This window comes from Balaenoptera borealis (genome assembly GCF_965194805.1).
Source record: "Balaenoptera borealis genome assembly, chromosome: 19".
In the NCBI taxonomy this organism is placed as follows: Eukaryota; Metazoa; Chordata; class Mammalia; order Artiodactyla; family Balaenopteridae; genus Balaenoptera; species Balaenoptera borealis.
The window spans coordinates 40,800,471-40,819,469 of NC_138878.1; positions in this window are offsets into that span (position 1 = coordinate 40,800,471).

The window sequence follows — 18,999 nt, forward strand, 5'->3', positions numbered from 1 at the left end:
GGCCTGCGAACATGACTGAGGTTTGATTCTGGAACCATGTGTCATGGGAATATGACTGAGCTTTGATTCTGGAAATCTGTGGCCTGGGAACTTGACTGAGGTTTGATGGCAGAAACCTGTGGACTGGCAACATGACTGAGGTTTGATTTTAGAACCCTGTGCCCTGGAAACATGACTGCGACCTGATACTTGAAACCCATGGCTTGGGAACTTGACATTGGTTTGATTCTGGAACCCTGTGGCCAGGGAACATGACTGAGGCGAGATTCTGGAATCCTGTGCCCAGGAAACATGACTGTGGCTTGGTACTGGAAACCCATGGCCTAGGAATTTGACATTGGTTTGATTCTGGAACCCTGTGGCCTGGGAACATGACTGAGGCGTGATTCTGGAATCCTACGGCCTGGGAACATGACATCTGTTTAGATTATGGAATACTGTGCCCTGGGAACCTGACTGAAAGCTTGGTTCTGGAATCCTGTGGACTGGGAACATGACTGAGGTTTGATTCTGGAACCATGTGGCCTGGGAATATGACTGTGGTTTGATTTTGGAAACCATTGGCCTGTGAACATGACTGATGTTAGATTGAGGAATCCTGGGGCCTGGGAACATGACATCACTTTGGATTCTGGTACCCTGTTGCCTGGGAACATGAAATCGGTTTGATTGTGGAAACCTGTGGTCTGGGAATATGACTGAGGTTTGAGGGTGGTATCCTATGGCCTGGCAACATGACTGAGGTTTGATTCTGGATCCCTGGGGCCAGGGAACATGACTGAGGCGTGATTCTGGAAAACTGTGGCCTGGGAATATGACTGAGGTTTGACTCTGGAAATCTGTGGCCTGGGAACTTGACTGAGGTTTGATGGCAGAAATCTATGGACAGGCAACATTACTTAGGTTTGATTGTAGAACCCTGTGCTATGGAAACATGACTGTGACCTGATACTTGAAACGCATGGCCTGGGAAATTGACATTGGTTTGATTCTGGAACTCTGTGGACTGGGAACATGACTGAGGTTTTATTCTGGAACCCTGTAGCCTGGGAATATAACTGAGGATTGTTGCTGGAACCCTGTGGCCTGGGAACATGACTGAGACCTGATACTTGAAACCCATGGCCTGGGAACTTGACATTGGTTTGATTCTGGAACCCTGTGGCCAGGAACAAGATTGAGGCGTGATTCTGGAATGCTGTGCCCTGGGAACATGAGATCTGTTTAGATTGTGGAATTCTGGGCCCTGGGAACCTGACTGAGGCTTGGTTCTGGAATCCTGTGGACAGGGAACTTGACTGAGGATTTATTCTGGAATCCTGTGGCCTGGGAACATGACATCAGTGGATTCTGGAACCCTGTGGCCGGGGAACATGACATCAGTGGATTCTGGAACCCTCTGGCCGAGGAACATGTCATCAGTGGATTCTGGAACCCTGTGGCATGGGAACATGAGAACGGTTTGATTCTGGAACCCTGTGGCTTGGGAATATGTCTGAGGTTTGATGGTGGAAACCTGTGGCCTGGCAACATGACTGAGGTTTGTTTCTGGAACCCTGTTCCCTGGGAACATGACTGAGGTTTGCTTCTGGACACCTTTCTCCTGGGAACATGACTGTGGTTTGATTGTGGAATCCTGTGGCCTGCGAACATGACTGAGGTTTGATTCTGGAACCATGTGTCATGGGAATATGACTGAGCTTTGATTCTGGAAATCTGTGGCCTGGGAACTTGACTGAGGTTTGATGGCAGAAACCTGTGGACTGGCAACATGACTGAGGTTTGATTGTAGAACCCTGTGCCCTGGAAACATGACTGCGACCTGATACTTGAAACCCATGGCTTGGGAACTTGACATTGGTTTGATTCTGGAACCCTGTGGCCAGGGAACATGACTGAGGCGAGATTCTGGAATCCTGTGCCCAGGAAACATGACTGTGGCTTGGTACTGGAAACCCATGGCCTAGGAATTTGACATTGGTTTGATTCTGGAACCCTGTGGCCTGGGAACATGACTGAGGCGTGATTCTGGAATCCTGCGGCCTGGGAACATGACATCTGTTTAGATTATGGAATACTGTGCCCTGGGAACCTGACTGAAAGCTTGGTTCTGGAATCCTGTGGACTGGGAACATGACTGAGGTTTGATTCTGGAACCATGTGGCCTGGGAATATGACTGTGGTTTGATTTTGGAAACCATTGGCCTGTGAACATGACTGATGTTAGATTGAGGAATCCTGGGGCCTGGGAACATGACATCACTTTGGATTCTGGTACCCTGTTGCCTGGGAACATGAAATCGGTTTGATTGTGGAAACCTGTGGTCTGGGAATATGACTGAGGTTTGATGGTGGTATCCTATGGCCTGGCAACATGACTGAGGTTTGATTCTGGATCCCTGTGGCCAGGGAACATGACTGAGGCGTGATTCTGGAAAACTGTGGCCTGGGAATATGACTGAGGTTTGACTCCGGAAATCTGTGGCCTGGGAACTTGACTGAGGTTTGATGGCAGAAATCTGTGGACTGGCAACATTACTTAGGTTTGATTGTAGAACCCTGTGCTATGGAAACATGACTGAGACCTGATACTTGAAACGCATGGCCTGGGAAATTGACATTGGTTTGATTCTGGAACCCTGTGGACTGGGAACATGACTGAGGTTTTATTCTGGAACCCTGTAGCCTGGGAATATAACTGAGGATTGTTGCTGGAACCCTGTGGCCTGGGAACATGACTGAGGCGTGATTCTGGAAAAGTGTGGCCTGGGAATATGACTGAGGTTTGATTCTGGAAATCTGTGGCCTGGGAACTTGACTGAGGTTTGATGGCAGAAATCTGTGGACTGGCAACATTACTGAGGTTTGATTGTAGAACCCTGTGCCCTGGAAACATGACTGAGACCTGATACTTGAAACCCATGGCCTGGGAACTTGACATTGGTTTGATTCTGGAACCCTGTGGCCAGGAACAAGATTGAGGCGTGATTCTGGAATGCTGTGTCCTGGGAACATGAGATCTGTTTAGATTGTGGAATTCTGGGCCCTGGGAACCTGACTGAGGCTTGGTTCTGGAACCCTGTGGACAGGGAACTTGACTTAGGTTTTATTCTGGAATCCTGTGGCCTGGGAACATGACATCAGTGGATTCTGGAACCCTGTGGCCGGGGAACATGACATCAGTGGATTCTGGAACCCTGTGGCCTGGGAACATGAGAACGGTTTGATTCTGGGACCCTGTGGCTTGGGAATATGTCTGAGGTTTGATGGTGGAAACCTGTGGCCTGGCAACATGACTGAGTTTTGTTTCTGAAACCATGTTCCCTGGGAACATGAGTGAGTTTTGCTTCTGGACACCTTTGTCCTGGGAACATGACTGTGGTTTGATTGTGGAACCATGGGTCCTGCAAACATGACTGAGGTTTGATTCTGGAACCATGTGTCCTGGGAATATGACTGAGCTTTGATTCTGGAAATCTGTGGTCTGGGAACTTGACTGAGGTTTGATGGCAGAAATCTGTGGACTGGCAACATGACTGAGGTTTGATTGTAGAACCCTGTGCCCTGGAAACATGACTGCGACCTGATACTTGAAAGCCATGGCTTGGGAACTTGACATTGGTTTGATTCTGGAACCCTGTGGCCAGGGAACATGACTGAGGCGAGATTCTGGAATCCTGTGCCCAGGAAACATGACTGTGGCTTGGTACTGGAAACCCATGGCCTAGGAACTTGACATTGGTTTGATTCTGGAACCCTGTGGCCTGGGAACATGACTGAGGCGTGATTCTGGAATCCTGCGGCCTGGGAACATGACATCTGTTTAGATTATGGAATACTGTGCCCTGGGAACCTGACTGAAAGCTTGGTTCTGGAATCCTGTGGACTGGGAACATGACTGAGGTTTGATTCTGGAACCATGTGGCCTGGGAATATGACTGTGGTTTGATTTTGGAAACCATTGGCCTGTGAACATGACTGATGTTAGATTGAGGAATCCTGGGGCCTGGGAACATGACATCACTTTGGATTCTGGTACCCTGTTGCCTGGGAACATGAAATCGGTTTGATTGTGGAAACCTGTGGTCTGGGAATATGACTGAGGTTTGATGGTGGTACCCTATGGCCTGGCAACATGACTGAGGTTTGATTCTGGATCCCTGTGGCCAGGGAACATGACTGAGGCGTGATTCTGGAAAACTGTGGCCTGGGAATATGACTGAGGTTTGATTCTGGAAATCTGTGGCCTGGGAACTTGACTGAGGTTTGATGGCAGAAATCTGTGGACTGGCAACATTACTGAGGTTTGATTGTTGAACCCTGTGCTCTGGAAACATGACTGCGACCTGATACTTGAAACGCATGGCCTGGGAAATTGACATTGGTTTGATTCTGGAACCCTGTGGACTGGGAACATGACTCAGGTTTTATTCTGGAACCCTGTAGCCTGGGAATATAACTGAGGATTGTTTCTGGAACCCGGTGGCCTGGTAACATGACTGAGGCGTGATTCTGGAAAAGTGTGGCCTGGGAATATGACTGAGGTTTGATTCTGGAAATCTGTGGCCTGGGAACTTGACTGAGGTTTGATGGCAGAAATCTGTGGACTGGCAACATTACTGAGGTTTGATTGTAGAACCCTGTGCCCTGGAAACATGACTGCGACCTGATACTTGAAACCCATGGCCTGGGAATTTGACATTGGTTTGATTCTGGAACCCTGTGGCCAGGAACAAGACTGAGGCGTGATTCTGGAATCCTGTTGCCTGGGAACATGACATCTGTTTAGATTGTGGAATACTGGGCCCTGGGAATCTGACTGAGGCTTGGTTCTGGTACCCTGTGGACTGGGAACATGACTGAGGTTTTATTCTGGAACCCTGTAGCCTGCGAAAATAACTGAGGATTGTTTCTCGAACCCTGTGGCCTGGGAACATGACATCAGTGGTTTCTGGAACCCTGTGGCCTGGGAACATGAGAACGGTTTGATTCTGGAACCCTGTGGCCTGGGAACATGTCTGAGGTTTGATGGTGGAAACCTGTGGCTTGGCAACATGACTGAGGTTTGTTTCTGGAACCCTGTTCCCTGGGAACATGACTGAGGTTTGATTCTGGACACCTTTGTGCTGGGAACATGACTGTGTTCTGATTGTAGAATCATGGGTCCTGCAAACATGACTGAGGTTTGATTCTGGAACCATGTGTCCTGCGAATATGACTGAGGTTTGATATTGGAAATCTTTGGCCTGGGAACTTGACTGAGGTTTGATGGCAGAAACCTGTGGACTGGCAACATGACTGAGGTTTGATTGTAGAACCCTGTGCCCTGGAAACATGACTGTGGCCTGGTAGTGGAAACCCATGGCCTAGGAGTTTGACATTGGTTTGATTCTGGAACGCTGTGGCCTGGGAACATGACTGAGGCGTGATTCTGGAAAAGTGTGGCCTGGGAATATGACTGAAGTTTGATTCTGGAAATCTGTGGCCTGGGAACTTGACTGAGGTTTGATGGCAGAAATCTGTGGACTGGCAACATGACTGAGGTTTGATTGTAGAACCCTGTACCCTGGAAACATGACTGAGACCTGATACTTGAAACCCATGGCCTGGGAACTTGACATTGGTTTGATTCTGGAACCCTGTGGCCAGGAACAAGACTGAGGCGTGATTCTGGAATGCAGTGCCCTGGGAACATGAGATATGTTTAGATTGTGGAATTCTGGGCCCTGGGAACCTGACTGAGGCTTGGTTCTGGAACCCTGTGGACAGGGAACTTGATTGAGGTTTTATTCTGGAATCCTGTGGCCTGGGAACATGACATCAGTGGATTCTGGAACCCTGTGGCCGAGGAACATGTCATCAGTGGATTCTGGAACCCTGTGGCATGGGAACATGAGAACGGTTTGATTCTGGAACCCTGTGGCTTGGGAATATGTCTGAGGTTTGATGGTGGAAACCTGTGGCCTGGCAACAGGACTGAGGTTTGTTTCTGGAACCCTGTTCCCTGGGAACATGACTGAGGTTTGCTTCTGGACACCTTTCTCCTGGGAACATGACTGTGGTTTGATTGTGGAATCCTGTGGCCTGCGAACATGACTGAGGTTTGATTCTGGAACCATGTGTCCTGGGAATATGACTGAGCTTTGATTCTGGAAATCTGTGGCCTGGGAACTTGACTGAGGTTTGATGGCAGAAACCTGTGGACTGGCAACATGACTGAGGTTTGATTTTAGAACCCTGTGCCCTGGAAACATGACTGCGACCTGATACTTGAAACCCATGGCTTGGGAACTTGACATTGGTTTGATTCTGGAACCCTGTGGCCAGGGAACATGACTGAGGCGAGATTCTGGAATCCTGTGCCCAGGAAACATGACTGTGGCTTGGTACTGGAAACCCATGGCCTAGGAATTTGACATTGGTTTGATTCTGGAACCCTGTGTCCTGGGAACATGACTGAGGCGTGATTCTGGAATCCTGCGGCCTGGGAACATGACATCTGTTTAGATTATGGAATACTGTGCCCTGGGAACCTGACTGAAAGCTTGGTTCTGGAATCCTGTGGACTGGGAACATGACTGAGGTTTGATTCTGGAACCATGTGGCCTGGGAATATGACTGTGGTTTGATTTTGGAAACCATTGGCCTGTGAACATGACTGATGTTAGATTGAGGAATCCTGGGGCCTGGGAACATGACATCACTTTGGATTCTGGTACCCTGTTGCCTGGGAACATGAAATCGGTTTGATTGTGGAAACCTGTGGTCTGGGAATATGACTGAGGTTTGATGGTGGTACCCTATGGCCTGGCAACATGACTGAGGTTTGATTCTGGATCCCTGTGGCCAGGGAACATGACTGAGGCGTGATTCTGGAAAACTGTGGCCTGGGAATATGACTGAGGTTTGATTCTGGAAATCTGTGGCCTGGGAACTTGACTGAGGTTTGATGGCAGAAATCTGTGGACTGGCAACATTACTGAGGTTTGATTGTTGAACCCTGTGCTCTGGAAACATGACTGCGACCTGATACTTGAAACGCATGGCCTGGGAAATTGACATTGGTTTGATTCTGGAACCCTGTGGACTGGGAACATGACTCAGGTTTTATTCTGGAACCCTGTAGCCTGGGAATATAACTGAGGATTGTTTCTGGAACCCGGTGGCCTGGTAACATGACTGAGGCGTGATTCTGGAAAAGTGTGGCCTGGGAATATGACTGAGGTTTGATTCTGGAAATCTGTGGCCTGGGAACTTGACTGAGGTTTGATGGCAGAAATCTGTGGACTGGCAACATTACTGAGGTTTGATTGTAGAACCCTGTGCCCTGGAAACATGACTGCGACCTGATACTTGAAACCCATGGCCTGGGAATTTGACATTGGTTTGATTCTGGAACCCTGTGGCCAGGAACAAGACTGAGGCGTGATTCTGGAATCCTGTTGCCTGGGAACATGACATCTGTTTAGATTGTGGAATACTGGGCCCTGGGAATCTGACTGAGGCTTGGTTCTGGTACCCTGTGGACTGGGAACATGACTGAGGTTTTATTCTGGAACCCTGTAGCCTGCGAAAATAACTGAGGATTGTTTCTCGAACCCTGTGGCCTGGGAACATGACATCAGTGGTTTCTGGAACCCTGTGGCCTGGGAACATGAGAACGGTTTGATTCTGGAACCCTGTGGCCTGGGAACATGTCTGAGGTTTGATGGTGGAAACCTGTGGCTTGGCAACATGACTGAGGTTTGTTTCTGGAACCCTGTTCCCTGGGAACATGACTGAGGTTTGATTCTGGACACCTTTGTGCTGGGAACATGACTGTGTTCTGATTGTAGAATCATGGGTCCTGCAAACATGACTGAGGTTTGATTCTGGAACCATGTGTCCTGCGAATATGACTGAGGTTTGATATTGGAAATCTTTGGCCTGGGAACTTGACTGAGGTTTGATGGCAGAAACCTGTGGACTGGCAACATGACTGAGGTTTGATTGTAGAACCCTGTGCCCTGGAAACATGACTGTGGCCTGGTAGTGGAAACCCATGGCCTAGGAGTTTGACATTGGTTTGATTCTGGAACGCTGTGGCCTGGGAACATGACTGAGGCGTGATTCTGGAAAAGTGTGGCCTGGGAATATGACTGAAGTTTGATTCTGGAAATCTGTGGCCTGGGAACTTGACTGAGGTTTGATGGCAGAAATCTGTGGACTGGCAACATGACTGAGGTTTGATTGTAGAACCCTGTACCCTGGAAACATGACTGAGACCTGATACTTGAAACCCATGGCCTGGGAACTTGACATTGGTTTGATTCTGGAACCCTGTGGCCAGGAACAAGACTGAGGCGTGATTCTGGAATGCAGTGCCCTGGGAACATGAGATATGTTTAGATTGTGGAATTCTGGGCCCTGGGAACCTGACTGAGGCTTGGTTCTGGAACCCTGTGGACAGGGAACTTGATTGAGGTTTTATTCTGGAATCCTGTGGCCTGGGAACATGACATCAGTGGATTCTGGAACCCTGTGGCCGAGGAACATGTCATCAGTGGATTCTGGAACCCTGTGGCATGGGAACATGAGAACGGTTTGATTCTGGAACCCTGTGGCTTGGGAATATGTCTGAGGTTTGATGGTGGAAACCTGTGGCCTGGCAACAGGACTGAGGTTTGTTTCTGGAACCCTGTTCCCTGGGAACATGACTGAGGTTTGCTTCTGGACACCTTTCTCCTGGGAACATGACTGTGGTTTGATTGTGGAATCCTGTGGCCTGCGAACATGACTGAGGTTTGATTCTGGAACCATGTGTCCTGGGAATATGACTGAGCTTTGATTCTGGAAATCTGTGGCCTGGGAACTTGACTGAGGTTTGATGGCAGAAACCTGTGGACTGGCAACATGACTGAGGTTTGATTTTAGAACCCTGTGCCCTGGAAACATGACTGCGACCTGATACTTGAAACCCATGGCTTGGGAACTTGACATTGGTTTGATTCTGGAACCCTGTGGCCAGGGAACATGACTGAGGCGAGATTCTGGAATCCTGTGCCCAGGAAACATGACTGTGGCTTGGTACTGGAAACCCATGGCCTAGGAATTTGACATTGGTTTGATTCTGGAACCCTGTGTCCTGGGAACATGACTGAGGCGTGATTCTGGAATCCTGCGGCCTGGGAACATGACATCTGTTTAGATTATGGAATACTGTGCCCTGGGAACCTGACTGAAAGCTTGGTTCTGGAATCCTGTGGACTGGGAACATGACTGAGGTTTGATTCTGGAACCATGTGGCCTGGGAATATGACTGTGGTTTGATTTTGGAAACCATTGGCCTGTGAACATGACTGATGTTAGATTGAGGAATCCTGGGGCCTGGGAACATGACATCACTTTGGATTCTGGTACCCTGTTGCCTGGGAACATGAAATCGGTTTGATTGTGGAAACCTGTGGTCTGGGAATATGACTGAGGTTTGATGGTGGTATCCTATGGCCTGGCAACATGACTGAGGTTTGATTCTGGATCCCTGGGGCCAGGGAACATGACTGAGGCGTGATTCTGGAAAACTGTGGCCTGGGAATATGACTGAGGTTTGACTCTGGAAATCTGTGGCCTGGGAACTTGACTGAGGTTTGATGGCAGAAATCTGTGGACTGGCAACATTACTGAGGTTTGATTGTAGAACCCTGTGCTCTGGAAACATGACTGCGACCTGATACTTGAAACGCATGGCCTGGGAAATTGACATTGGTTTGATTCTGGAACCCTGTGGACTGGGAACATGACTGAGGTTTTATTCTGGAACCCTGTAGCCTGGGAATATAACTGAGGATTGTTGCTGGAACCCTGTGGCCTGGGAACATGACTGAGGCGTGATTCTGGAAAAGTGTGGCCTGGGAATATGACTGAGGTTTGATTCTGGAAATCTGTGGCCTGGGAACTTGACTGAGGTTTGATGGCAGAAATCTGTGGACTGGCAACATTACTGAGGTTTGATTGTAGAACCCTGTGCCCTGGAAACATGACTGAGACCTGATACTTGAAACCCATGGCCTGGGAACTTGACATTGGTTTGATTCTGGAACCCTGTGGCCAGGAACAAGATTGAGGCGTGATTCTGGAATGCTGTGCCCTGGGAACATGAGATCTGTTTAGATTGTGGAATTCTGGGCCCTGGGAACCTGACTGAGGCTTGGTTCTGGAATCCTGTGGACAGGGAACTTGACTGAGGTTTTATTCTGGAATCCTGTGGCCTGGGAACATGACATCAGTGGATTCTGGAACCCTGTGGCCGGGGAACATGACATCAGTGGATTCTGGAACCCTGTGGCCTGGGAACATGAGAACGGTTTGATTCTGGAACCCTGTGGCTTGGGAATATGTCTGAGGTTTGATGGTGGAAACCTGTGGCCTGGCAACATGACTGAGTTTTGTTTCTGAAACCCTGTTCCCTGGGAATATGAGTGAGTTTTGCTTCTGGAAACCTTTGTCCTGGGAACATGACTGTGGTTTGATTGTGGAACCATGGGTCCTGCAAACATGACTGAGGTTTGATTCTGGAACCATGTGTCCTGGGAATATGACTGAGGTTTGCTTCTGGACACCTTTCTCCTGGGAACATGACTGTGGTTTGATTGTGGAATCCTGTGGCCTGCGAACATGACTGAGGTTTGATTCTGGAACCATGTGTCATGGGAATATGACTGAGCTTTGATTCTGGAAATCTGTGGCCTGGGAACTTGACTGAGGTTTGATGGCAGAAACCTGTGGACTGGCAACATGACTGAGGTTTGATTGTAGAACCCTGTGCCCTGGAAACATAACTGCGACCTGATACTTGAAACCCATGGCTTGGGAACTTGACATTGGTTTGATTCTGGAACCCTGTGGCCAGGGAACATGACTGAGGCGAGATTCTGGAATCCTGTGCCCAGGAAACATGACTGTGGCTTGGTACTGGAAACCCATGGCCTAGGAACTTGACATTGGTTTGATTCTGGAACCCTGTGGCCTGGGATCATGACTGAGGCGTGATTCTGGAATCCTGCGGCCTGGGAACATGACATCTGTTTAGATTATGGAATACTGTGCCCTGGGAACCTGACTGAAAGCTTGGTTCTGGAATCCTGTGGACTGGGAACATGACTGAGGTTTGATTCTGGAACCATGTGGCCTGGGAATATGACTGTGGTTTGATTTTGGAAACCATTGGCCTGTGAACATGACTGATGTTAGATTGAGGAATCCTGGGGCCTGGGAACATGACATCACTTTGGATTCTGGTACCCTGTTGCCTGGGAACATGAAATCGGTTTGATTGTGGAAACCTGTGGTCTGGGAATATGACTGAGGTTTGATGGTGGTACCCTATGGCCTGGCAACATGACTGAGGTTTGATTCTGGATCCCTGTGGCCAGGGAACATGACTGAGGCGTGATTCTGGAAAACTGTGGCCTGGGAATATGACTGAGGTTTGATTCTGGAAATCTGTGGCCTGGGAACTTGACTGAGGTTTGATGGCAGAAATCTGTGGACTGGCAACATTACTGAGGTTTGATTGTTGAACCCTGTGCTCTGGAAACATGACTGCGACCTGATACTTGAAACGCATGGCCTGGGAAATTGACATTGGTTTGATTCTGGAACCCTGTGGACTGGGAACATGACTGAGGTTTTATTCTGGAACCCTGTAGCCTGGGAATATAACTGAGGATTGTTTCTGGAACCCGGTGGCCTGGTAACATGACTGAGGCGTGATTCTGGAAAAGTGTGGCCTGGGAATATGACTGAGGTTTGATTCTGGAAATCTGTGGCCTGGGAACTTGACTGAGGTTTGATGGCAGAAATCTGTGGACTGGCAACATTACTGAGGTTTGATTGTAGAACCCTGTGCCCTGGAAACATGACTGCTACCTGATACTTGAAACCCATGGCCTGGGAATTTGACATTGGTTTGATTCTGGAACCCTGTGGCCAGGAACAAGACTGAGGCGTGATTCTGGAATCCTGTTGCCTGGGAACATGACATCTGTTTAGATTGTGGAATACTGGGCCCTGGGAATCTGACTGAGGCGTGGTTTTGGTACCCTGTGGACTGGGAACATGACTGAGGTTTTATTCTGGAACCCTGTAGCCTGCGAAAATAACTGAGGATTGTTTCTCGAACCCTGTGGCCTGGGAACATGACATCAGTGGTTTCTGGAACCCTGTGGCCTGGGAACATGAGAACGGTTTGATTCTGGAACCCTGTGGTCTGGGAACATGTCTGAGGTTTGATGGTGGAAACCTGTGGCCTGGCAACATGACTGAGGTTTGTTTCTGGAACCCTGTTCCCTGGGAACATGACTGAGGTTTGCTTCTGGACACCTTTCTCCTGGGAACATGACTGTGGTTTGATTGTGGAATCCTGTGGCCTGCGAACATGACTGAGGTTTGATTCTGGAACCATGTGTCATGGGAATATGACTGAGCTTTGATTCTGGAAATCTGTGGCCTGGGAACTTGACTGAGGTTTGATGGCAGATACCTGTGGACTGGCAACATGACTGAGGTTTGATTGTAGAACCCTGTGCCCTGGAAACATGACTGCGACCTGATACTTGAAAGCCATGGCTTGGGAACTTGACATTGGTTTGATTCTGGAACCCTGTGGCCAGGGAACATGACTGAGGCGAGATTCTGGAATCCTGTGCCCAGGAAACATGACTGTGGCTTGGTACTGGAAACCCATGGCCTAGGAACTTGACATTGGTTTGATTCTGGAACCCTGTGGCCTGGGAACATGACTGAGGCGTGATTCTGGAATCCTGCGGCCTGGGAACATGACATATGTTTAGGTTATGGAATACTGTGCCCTGGGAACCTGACTGAAAGCTTGGTTCTGGAATCCTGTGGACTGGGAACATGACTGAGGTTTGATTCTGGAACCATGTGGCCTGGGAATATGACTGTGGTTTGATTTTGGAAACCATTGGCCTGTGAACATGACTGATGTTAGATTGAGGAATCCTGGGGCCTGGGAACATGACATCACTTTGGATTCTGGTACCCTGTTGCCTGGGAACATGAAATCGGTTTGATTGTGGAAACCTGTGGTCTGGGAATATGACTGAGGTTTGATGGTGGTACCCTATGGCCTGGCAACATGACTGAGGTTTGATTCTGGATCCCTGTGGCCAGGGAACATGACTGAGGCGTGATTCTGGAAACCTGTGGCCTGGGAACATGACATCTGTTTAGATTGTGGAATACTGTGCCCTGGGAACCTGACTGAGGCTTGGTTCTGGAACCCTGTGGACAGGGAACTTGACTTAGGTTTTATTCTGGAATCCTGTGGCCTGGGAACATGACATCAGTGGATTCTGGAACCCTGTGGCCGGGGAACATGACATCAGTGGATTCTGGAACCCTGTGGCCTGGGAACATGAGAACGGTTTGATTCTGGGACCCTGTGGCTTGGGAATATGTCTGAGGTTTGATGGTGGAAACCTGTGGCCTGGCAACATGACTGAGTTTTGTTTCTGAAACCATGTTCCCTGGGAACATGAGTGAGTTTTGCTTCTGGACACCTTTGTCCTGGGAACATGACTGTGGTTTGATTGTGGAACCATGGGTCCTGCAAACATGACTGAGGTTTGATTCTGGAACCATGTGTCCTGGGAATATGACTGAGCTTTGATTCTGGAAATCTGTGGTCTGGGAACTTGACTGAGGTTTGATGGCAGAAATCTGTGGACTGGCAACATGACTGAGGTTTGATTGTAGAACCCTGTGCCCTGGAAACATGACTGCGACCTGATACTTGAAAGCCATGGCTTGGGAACTTGACATTGGTTTGATTCTGGAACCCTGTGGCCAGGGAACATGACTGAGGCGAGATTCTGGAATCCTGTGCCCAGGAAACATGACTGTGGCTTGGTACTGGAAACCCATGGCCTAGGAACTTGACATTGGTTTGATTCTGGAACCCTGTGGCCTGGGAACATGACTGAGGCGTGATTCTGGAATCCTGCGGCCTGGGAACATGACATCTGTTTAGATTATGGAATACTGTGCCCTGGGAACCTGACTGAAAGCTTGGTTCTGGAATCCTGTGGACTGGGAACATGACTGAGGTTTGATTCTGGAACCATGTGGCCTGGGAATATGACTGTGGTTTGATTTTGGAAACCATTGGCCTGTGAACATGACTGATGTTAGATTGAGGAATCCTGGGGCCTGGGAACATGACATCACTTTGGATTCTGGTACCCTGTTGCCTGGGAACATGAAATCGGTTTGATTGTGGAAACCTGTGGTCTGGGAATATGACTGAGGTTTGATGGTGGTATCCTATGGCCTGGCAACATGACTGAGGTTTGATTCTGGATCCCTGTGGCCAGGGAACATGACTGAGGCGTGATTCTGGAAAACTGTGGCCTGGGAATATGACTGAGGTTTGATTCTGGAAATCTGTGGCCTGGGAACTTGACTGAGGTTTGATGGCAGAAATCTGTGGACTGGCAACATTACTGAGGTTTGATTGTTGAACCCTGTGCTCTGGAAACATGACTGCGACCTGATACTTGAAACGCATGGCCTGGGAAATTGACATTGGTTTGATTCTGGAACCCTGTGGACTGGGAACATGACTCAGGTTTTATTCTGGAACCCTGTAGCCTGGGAATATAACTGAGGATTGTTTCTGGAACCCGGTGGCCTGGTAACATGACTGAGGCGTGATTCTGGAAAAGTGTGGCCTGGGAATATGACTGAGGTTTGATTCTGGAAATCTGTGGCCTGGGAACTTGACTGAGGTTTGATGGCAGAAATCTGTGGACTGGCAACATTACTGAGGTTTGATTGTAGAACCCTGTGCCCTGGAAACATGACTGCGACCTGATACTTGAAACCCATGGCCTGGGAATTTGACATTGGTTTGATTCTGGAACCCTGTGGCCAGGAACAAGACTGAGGCGTGATTCTGGAATCCTGTTGCCTGGGAACATGACATCTGTTTAGATTGTGGAATACTGGGCCCTGGGAATCTGACTGAGGCTTGGTTCTGGTACCCTGTGGACTGGGAACATGACTGAGGTTTTATTCTGGAACCCTGTAGCCTGCGAAAATAACTGAGGATTGTTTCTCGAACCCTGTGGCCTGGGAACATGACATCAGTGGTTTCTGGAACCCTGTGGCCTGGGAACATGAGAACGGTTTGATTCTGGAACCCTGTGGCCTGGGAACATGTCTGAGGTTTGATGGTGGAAACCTGTGGCTTGGCAACATGACTGAGGTTTGTTTCTGGAACCCTGTTCCCTGGGAACATGACTGAGGTTTGATTCTGGACACCTTTGTGCTGGGAACATGACTGTGTTCTGATTGTAGAATCATGGGTCCTGCAAACATGACTGAGGTTTGATTCTGGAACCATGTGTCCTGCGAATATGACTGAGGTTTGATATTGGAAATCTTTGGCCTGGGAACTTGACTGAGGTTTGATGGCAGAAACCTGTGGACTGGCAACATGACTGAGGTTTGATTGTAGAACCCTGTGCCCTGGAAACATGACTGTGGCCTGGTAGTGGAAACCCATGGCCTAGGAGTTTGACATTGGTTTGATTCTGGAACGCTGTGGCCTGGGAACATGACTGAGGCGTGATTCTGGAAAAGTGTGGCCTGGGAATATGACTGAAGTTTGATTCTGGAAATCTGTGGCCTGGGAACTTGACTGAGGTTTGATGGCAGAAATCTGTGGACTGGCAACATGACTGAGGTTTGATTGTAGAACCCTGTACCCTGGAAACATGACTGCGACCTGATACTTGAAACCCATGGCCTGGGAACTTGACATTGGTTTGATTCTGGAACCCTGTGGCCAGGAACAAGACTGAGGCGTGATTCTGGAATGCAGTGCCCTGGGAACATGAGATATGTTTAGATTGTGGAATTCTGGGCCCTGGGAACCTGACTGAGGCTTGGTTCTGGAACCCTGTGGACAGGGAACTTGATTGAGGTTTTATTCTGGAATCCTGTGGCCTGGGAACATGACATCAGTGGATTCTGGAACCCTGTGGCCGAGGAACATGTCATCAGTGGATTCTGGAACCCTGTGGCATGGGAACATGAGAACGGTTTGATTCTGGAACCCTGTGGCTTGGGAATATGTCTGAGGTTTGATGGTGGAAACCTGTGGCCTGGCAACAGGACTGAGGTTTGTTTCTGGAACCCTGTTCCCTGGGAACATGACTGAGGTTTGCTTCTGGACACCTTTCTCCTGGGAACATGACTGTGGTTTGATTGTGGAATCCTGTGGCCTGCGAACATGACTGAGGTTTGATTCTGGAACCATGTGTCCTGGGAATATGACTGAGCTTTGATTCTGGAAATCTGTTGCCTGGGAACTTGACTGAGGTTTGATGGCAGAAACCTGTGGACTGGCAACATGACTGAGGTTTGATTTTAGAACCCTGTGCCCTGGAAACATGACTGCGACCTGATACTTGAAACCCATGGCTTGGGAACTTGACATTGGTTTGATTCTGGAACCCTGTGGCCAGGGAACATGACTGAGGCGAGATTCTGGAATCCTGTGCCCAGGAAACATGACTGTGGCTTGGTACTGGAAACCCATGGCCTAGGAATTTGACATTGGTTTGATTCTGGAACCCTGTGTCCTGGGAACATGACTGAGGCGTGATTCTGGAATCCTGCGGCCTGGGAACATGACATCTGTTTAGATTATGGAATACTGTGCCCTGGGAACCTGACTGAAAGCTTGGTTCTGGAATCCTGTGGACTGGGAACATGACTGAGGTTTGATTCTGGAACCATGTGGCCTGGGAATATGACTGTGGTTTGATTTTGGAAACCATTGGCCTGTGAACATGACTGATGTTAGATTGAGGAATCCTGGGGCCTGGGAACATGACATCACTTTGGATTCTGGTACCCTGTTGCCTGGGAACATGAAATCGGTTTGATTGTGGAAACCTGTGGTCTGGGAATATGACTGAGGTTTGATGGTGGTATCCTATGGCCTGGCAACATGACTGAGGTTTGATTCTGGATCCCTGGGGCCAGGGAACATGACTGAGGCGTGATTCTGGAAAACTGTGGCCTGGGAATATGACTGAGGTTTGACTCTGGAAATCTGTGGCCTGGGAACTTGACTGAGGTTTGATGGCAGAAATCTGTGGACTGGCAACATTACTGAGGTTTGATTGTAGAACCCTGTGCTCTGGAAACATGACTGCGACCTGATACTTGAAACGCATGGCCTGGGAAATTGACATTGGTTTGATTCTGGAACCCTGTGGACTGGGAACATGACTGAGGTTTTATTCTGGAACCCTGTAGCCTGGGAATATAACTGAGGATTGTTGCTGGAACCCTGTGGCCTGGGAACATGACTGAGGCGTGATTCTGGAAAAGTGTGGCCTGGGAATATGACTGAGGTTTGATTCTGGAAATCTGTGGCCTGGGAACTTGACTGAGGTTTGATGGCAGAAATCTGTGGACTGGCAACATTACTGAGGTTTGATTGTAGAACCCTGTGCCCTGGAAACATGACTGAGACCTGATACTTGAAACCCATGGCCTGGGAACTTGACATTGGTTTGATTCTGGAACCCTGTGGCCAGGAACAAGATTGAGGCGTGATTCTGGAATGCTGTGCCCTGGGAACATGAGATCTGTTTAGATTGTGGAATTCTGGGCCCTGGGAACCTGACTGAGGCTTGGTTCTGGAATCCTGTGGACAGGGAACTTGACTGAGGTTTTATTCTGGAATCCTGTGGCCTGGGAACATGACATCAGTGGATTCTGGAACCCTGTGGCCGGGGAACATGACATCAGTGGATTCTGGAACCCTGTGGCCTGGGAACATGAGAACGGTTTGATTCTGGAACCCTGTGGCTTGGGAATATGTCTGAGGTTTGATGGTGGAAACCTGTGGCCTGGCAACATGACTGAGTTTTGTTTCTGAAACCCTGTTCCCTGGGAACATGAGTGAGTTTTGCTTCTGGAAACCTTTGTCCTGGGAACATGACTGTGGTTTGATTGTGGAACCATGGGTCCTGCAAACATGACTGAGGTTTGATTCTGGAACCATGTGTCCTGGGAATATGACTGAGGTTTGCTTCTGGACACCTTTCTCCTGGGAACATGACTGTGGTTTGATTGTGGAATCCTGTGGCCTGCGAACATGACTGAGGTTTGATTCTGGAACCATGTGTCATGGGAATATGACTGAGCTTTGATTCTGGAAATCTGTGGCCTGGGAACTTGACTGAGGTTTGATGGCAGAAACCTGTGGACTGGCAACATGACTGAGGTTTGATTGTAGAACCCTGTGCCCTGGAAACATAACTGCGACCTGATACTTGAAACCCATGGCTTGGGAACTTGACATTGGTTTGATTCTGGAACCCTGTGGCCAGGGAACATGACTGAGGCGAGATTCTGGAATCCTGTGCCCAGGAAACATGACTGTGGCTTGGTACTGGAAACCCATGGCCTAGGAATTTGACATTGGTTTGATTCTGGAACCCTGTGGCCTGGGATCATGACTGAGGCGTGATTCTGGAATCCTGCGGCCTGGGAACATGACATCTGTTTAGATTATGGAATACTGTGCCCTGGGAACCTGACTGAAAGCTTGGTTCTGGAATCCTGTGGACTGGGAACATGACTGAGGTTTGATTCTGGAACCATGTGGCCTGGGAATATGACTGTGGTTTGATTTTGGAAACCATTGGCCTGTGAACATGACTGATGTTAGATTGAGGAATCCTGGGGCCTGGGAACATGACATCACTTTGGATTCTGGTACCCTGTTGCCTGGGAACATGAAATCGGTTTGATTGTGGAAACCTGTGGTCTGGGAATATGACTGAGGTTTGATGGTGGTACCCTATGGCCTGGCAACATGACTGAGGTTTGATTCTGGATCCCTGTGGCCAGGGAACATGACTGAGGCGTGATTCTGGAAAACTGTGGCCTGGGAATATGACTGAGGTTTGATTC